The sequence below is a fragment of the Coregonus lavaretus genome (genome assembly GCF_964263955.1).
Source record: "Coregonus lavaretus genome assembly, chromosome: 27".
NCBI classification, from domain to species: Eukaryota; Metazoa; Chordata; class Actinopteri; order Salmoniformes; family Salmonidae; genus Coregonus; species Coregonus lavaretus.
The window spans coordinates 8,388,622-8,395,368 of record NC_140014.1 but is presented as its reverse complement, the minus strand read 5'-3'; positions in this window follow the sequence as shown (position 1 = coordinate 8,395,368).

Sequence of the window (6,747 nt, the reverse complement as noted above, 5' to 3'; positions counted from 1 at the left end):
ATTTTGCATACCCCACCCTACCATGAGACACCCATGTACATGTCTGTGGTATGTTTGTACACACATGTGCTTGTGTAGAGAAAGAGGGAGAATGCTGTAGCAGGCCTCACTCTCCATTGACTTGCACTGGATTTGCTTATGCTGTATGATATACTATAGGAGTGTGTGTGTGAGTGTTTGTGGAATACTTTAGATATAGTTTTTATATATATTGGTCCAGACAATTATTAAGATTTGAACATGTTTAAGATCTGAAAAAGAGAGAAAACGCTGTAAAATGACTAATTCTCCAGTTTCATTTGAATTTGCTTATACTGCATATACTACAGGTGTGTGTGTGTGTGTGTGTGTGTGTGTGTGTGTGTGTGTGTGTGTGTGTGTGTGTGTGTGTGTGTGTGTGCGTGCATGCAAGTGCGTGTGCGTGTGAAAGAGAGTGTGTGTGGATTTCTTTAGATATAATTTTTATATATATTTGTCCAGACAATCTATATACCAAAAAATATTCTGATCTGATCATTTGAACATGTATGCTTATTTAAATTGCTTACCAAACAAAGCACACATTTATAATGAAATTGTATGCTATTATGTATTTAGATTTAATCTCATGCATGCAGATGAAGGTTGGATTATATTTTCTGTCTGTCTGGCGTCTGACAAATATTGTCCTTCTACGTGGCTTTTTGATCACAGGTAGGCCTAAATGTGAAAATATATTGTAATAAATGTTTTGTAGCCTACCGTTTGATATCTGATTTTGCTTGTTTTGGCATCGCTTTACGTGAATGGCTTCGCCTGCAACATTTTCGTATCAGGTCACCCCTCAATCTCTGTCGCTCTTGTTTTGCACGTAAGTTATATTTTGAAATGTATTTGTGTATTGAATTGGGAAATAATCAATAAGACCTTTCCTCTCATAGCCTTTTTGGTGTGTTTCATGCGCTCTCATCCAGGCTTTTGCTTTCATGGAACCATGTCCATTTTGGCATTTGAAAAATGTACAAAATGTAACAAACAGTAGTGTTTCTCTCCATGTTGCTGCTTTATTAAGGATACTTACAAAAATAGAGGTTATCATTTCAATATTTCATAATCCAAAATGCAAGGGCATATCTGTTGAGTATGATTTAACTTGCAAGGCTACGGGCAGATGCCTGCATAGGATTTAGCTGGAGATGGAGTTTCTATCAGCCAAACATAAATAGATTCACCAACCAGTTCTCCTTCACATCAAACTGAACTGGTTTACTAAATCCTGTCAACTATAAGTGTCCCAACAACTAGGGCCACAGTTGCCTAGGCTACCCTGCCGTCATTCAGAATCCTGTGAGAATTTGTTCTAGTTGGGACACTGAAGCATAAGGCTTGATTTGGTTGTACCTATCTTTCTCTCTTTGGCTCTCTCTCTCTCATTCAGATAGGACACATGTACCTTGGAGGCATGTGCACACATGCAGAAACACTGCCATTCGATTTCCACTTCTCGCCACATGGTCCGTGGCTACCCTGGCGTGATCCCTCTGTCCATTTGGCCATGGCGGTGCCCTATGTACGTATCTATTTCTCTCTCTCTCTCCCTCTCTCTGTCTGTCTCTTTATCCCCGGGTCAGCTCGCTGGTCTCTCAGGTGAGAGTAAGAGTGTGACGTCCATGGCTCCTCTCTTGGCATTCACCGCGTGCCTTAATTGTATTGAAATTAAATCAAGGTCCACTGTGAACACAAAGAGCTCAAACCCAAGTTCCAACCTCCTCCTCCTCTCCTCTTCTCCTTTTCCTCCTGCCTTTCTAGGCTACGGCGCTATCGCTTACTATCACTTTCTCCCAGTCGTTCCACCGTTGAGCTTTACATTCGCTCTGTTCTTTTCGCCCCTCTTCTCTTCTCTGTCCTATGTAGGGTCTTGTCTGCATGTAGGGTCTTGCACCCCCTGTGGAGTCTTGCACCCCCGTACGTGCCTGACTGTGCTTGACCTAGAGCTTCTAGTCCGTCCTCTCTGTTTTAGTCCATCAACTCTCCTCCCGCTCTCCTCTCTTCCTCACCTGTCCTTCTCTTCCTCTTGGCTCTGGTGCTGTTTCTGCGACGTCCTTTTTGCAAGTCGAAGCACCTCACAAGATAATCCCACGCACACATACATATATGCAGCCCCTTGGAACACGGAGAAAAACACGGACTCGCTACTATATACACACACATGCAGAGATACAACGTCTATATGCATGCCTATGCTGCTGCCTGCGTATGTGGTGAGTGTGCTGGTGTGTGTATGCATATGTGTATGTATGTGAAGAAGCGATTCCAACAATAAAAAACACAACATCCAGTCACAGTCAAAGAACCATTCATATGGAATTCCAAATACTATTTTAGCATGCTACTGCTACAGTAAATCATGCACCAGAGAGAGAGAGAGAGAGAGAGAGAGAGAGAGAGAGAGAGAGAGAGAGAGAGAGAGAGAGAGAGAGAGAGAGAGAGAGAGAGAGAGAGAGAGAGAGAGAGAGAGAGAAGAAATGTACCTTTGTTGCATCATACAGCTAGAGAGCAGCCCTGGTACCTGCTTGCTAGTTCATTCCTGCAGTCAGACCTTGCTAGTAGTAGCAAAACAAAGGATGACGACCCGCACCGTATATGAAATGGCTAGACAAGAGATGCTAAGCTATAAGCTATATCCATTATCCTTAGCGATAGGATTGTAGCCTGTGGTCCACGTAAAGGTGTTCGTAAGCTGTTAGACCCACACCAAGCATTTCTCTATCACAGTTTGTTACAGCTGTGCCGCGCTCTCTCCATCCTATTCCCTCCCTCCCTCTCATCTCTCTCTCCCTCACTGTCTCTCTCTCTTTCTATCTCTCTCTCCTTGCACAAGCATGTATAGCTCTTAAAGACATGTACAGAAAGAAAAACAAAAAAGTGAAACACCAAGATACTTTAAAGCGCCGTCCTCAATGAAATGACTAGATACACGCAAATAAATAAATTAATGAGTAAATACATGTGATATCAAACCAAAATAAGAATGAGAATGGTGCGACTACGCCAAGACTCTCACACATCCATATCTGCAGAAGCACTTAGTGATAATATACAATTCCTTTTTCTTTAAATCTTGACCAATGTGCTCGATTCCCTTGAGTATAGATTGAATATTAGACACAAGAAGAATACTGTTGTTTCAGATAATATCCTATTGGAGAAAAAACTGTCAGCGAGCAGAGTATTTCCTCCATATCCTTGGGTCCTTCGATCGTGGCGCATCTCCGTCCGGTGAAGCACCATCTGCGGCGGGAGTAGAGGGGTGCACGGGGGCTGTGATAGGGGTAGGGGTAGGGGTGCTGCTGGAAGGGGTCTGAGGGGATGGGATGCAGGCAGGTGTCACGCATGCAGTCAGGGTTAGAAGAGAAAGGGTAGGAAAGGGGACGATGGGGAGATTTCAGTCGTTACCCCCCTAAAAACATAAAAAATCCTCCCCGCCAAAAAAATCCATTTGGTTTCTGCTCGCAAGACAACCAAGAGAAAAAATGCCCAAAATGTAAAATATACATATATATATACATATATAAACCCAGAGAAAGGTATATATGTATAAGGATCCAAGGGAGGAGGAGGGAAACAGAGGTACAGGCGACTCGCTCACACACACACACTTCACGCAGCCAAGGCATGGGGCTTCAATTTATGCTCTCTGTTTCGACACCACCCCCACCCTCACTCCACACACACACACACACACACACACACTCACACCGTCCCGCCCCTATCTGCCCCTGTCCCTGTCCCATCCGGGTTGAGATGCGTGGCCCAGCTGATCTGTGCTGAGGGATTAGCCAACGGGGCCAGCTGGCAGGGATTACACAGGCGGGTGGGGGTTTGGGGTAGGCCCTAATGCTATGCTGGAGCAAGGGGGGAGAGACCCTCTCTTTCCTGGACACACACACTCCGAGCCCCAGTGATTATTAAAGGCGGGAGCAGCGGGGGGGGGGGGGGGGTGGGGTGGGGGGGGGGTGTTGTTAAATGTATGTAAAATGTATGTAAATGTTGCAGAGGGGAGTGTGTGTGTGTGTGTGGTGGTGGGGGACGGGGGGAGGACGTCTGACAATGCAAGGGGATGACCTCTGAACCCTAGCTCGCTCCATCATCCACACAGATCAGCTGATCCCGGGAAACAGGCAGCAGGCTGCAGGCTGGCAGGGAGGGAGAGAGGGGGGCAGGCAGCGTCCCAATCTCCTGGGGCACCTCCACCTCCCTTCCCCCCTCACTCATTCCCTCTCTCCATCGCTCCCTCTCAGCCATTTGCTCCTCGCTCTGTTCATCCTAATACATCAGTTACTAGCACATTGATTTGGACCGTGCTAAACCGTAGCTCGAAAATAGTGGCCTAGGTTCACCATTTACTGATTCACTGTTATGTAGTACTTTGTCAATCCTAAATATTCGTATTAGCGATGGGCATTTCCATGTAAAAAGCCCCATGAGCACTAACATGTGAGTTCATAGGAGCACATCAAAGTTGGTGTCAAATGAAAGCTAAGAGTCTATATTTCTGATAAATTAAGGCATACATACTTCTTTCAACCATTTTCCATCCCAAATAATTGGAATAAGCAAAGGCTTTCATATCTGGTCAAACAGATGGAAAATATGTCTTAGTAAACATATAACAGAAAAAGTCTTAAAAGATATTAGAAATACATCAAAACACAATAATGTTTAAGTAAAGACCCCTGCCAACTAATATCAACATTTATATTTAGTTTTGCTGAAATTATTTGCCTTCTGTAAGTTTAAGAAATATTGCTTAGTGTCTTGTCATTCTGTTAACAAAACACCACATATCTTTAAGATATTTTCACATTTCTCTACCTCATGAGGGAGGATAATGAAAGTTAACAGAAGTAACAAGTAAAGGTAGACCTACCAATTAGGTCTACCTTTTTTTTGGTTTATGATTTATTAAGTGGTTAAAACATGTAAATCTGTTACCAGAATTACTACACAATTGTGAAACATAGACATCTATGAGTGGTACAGATTTGGTCCGGTCCGAACCAACCAAATTGTGTCTTTTTGGGGGGCGGAGCTCATTAGAATAATAGCCAGTATGTAGAATAATACTCAAACATGCAAAGGAGGATATGACATTATTCAGGATAGCCTACATCACCATGGAAGAGAATGACATTCATAATGATGCATTTCTGTATAGTACAGATCAGGGTTCCATGATGTAATTCTGTTACCGGGTGTTGAGCCACTTCACTTACTGTAGTTCAATATCCAAAAGAGGATTTTTTCAAACTCAAAGTGTCATATCATAGCTGACACGTTTCTGCAGAAATCTTTGAATCTTAATTCAGAGTAGATATTTCACAGAGTTCTTGGAAAAAGTGGTCACATAAAAAACTGAGGGAGATTTTATTGTCATTTTGTTACCAAACTTTACATTTGCACTGTTCTTCGAGTAAATGTTTTTTGGAAAAATCTTCTGTGGAAAGTGTTAAAAATTATCCATAGAGTTGTATGGTTTATTTAACATTGAAATCAATGGTTTTTGTTGGGCATACTTTTAAAGTGAAACATCGGAGTCTCAGCGTCATTGCGTTACCGTGAAGTTGCCCCAATGTAATTGTGTTATAACTCTATATATTTTCATAATTGGTTGGGTAACTTGTTTGTAGTATGAACCCTTATTATTATTATTATATTAATTCCAAAAAATCAGACCCCGGCTGAGAATATACCTAAAAGGTAATGAGGCACATTTGAAGTAATTAAAAACATTTCTGTGCCAAACACCAATGCACTGATGAACAAGGCCTTCTTGACATTTTCTCTTTCTTAGAAATGATATATTGCAGCGGTGCATAACCAACAACAGCTGCTTGTTTACTTCATTTACTGTGTTATAACAATACACTGAACAAAAATATAAACGCAACATATAAAGTGTTAATCCCATGTTTCATGAGCTGAAATAAAAGATCCCAGAAATGTTCCATACGCACAAAAGCTTATTTCTCTCATATTTTACATCCCTGTTATTGAGCATTTCTCCTTTGCCAAGATAAACCTGACAGGTGTGGCACATCAAGAAGCTGATTAAACAGCATGATCATCACACAGGTGCACCTTCTGCTGGGGACAATAAAAGGACACTCTATAAACGTTTTGAGGGAGTGTGCAATTGGCATGCTGACTGCAGGGATGTCCAACAGAGCTGTTGCCAGATAATTTAATGTTAATTTCTTTATCATAAGCTGCCTCCAACGTTGTTTTAGAAAATGTGGCAGTACGTCCCACCGGCCTCACAATCGTAACCTGTAACCACGCCAGCCTAGGATCTCCACATCTGGCTTCTTCACCTGCGGGATCGTCTGAGGGGGGGTGGGAGGGGGTGCTGAGGTGTATTTATGTCTGTAATAAAGCCATTTTGTGGGGAAGAACTCATTCTGATTGGCTGGGCCTGGCTCCCCAGTGGGTGGGCCTGGCTGCCAAGTGGGTGGGCCTATTCCCTCCCAGGTCCACCCATGGCTGTGCCCCTGCCCAATCATGTGAAATCCATAGATTAGGGACTAATTTATTTATTTCAATTGACTGATTTCCTTATATGAACTGTAACTCAGTAAAATCTTTGGAATTGTTGCATGTTTATTACATTTGTAAAGCATCTTTCATTACACAAGAATAATCTCAAAGTGCAATGTGTTGGGGCATGAGATTGCACAAGTTATGATTGAAATGGAGAAATTACATCTG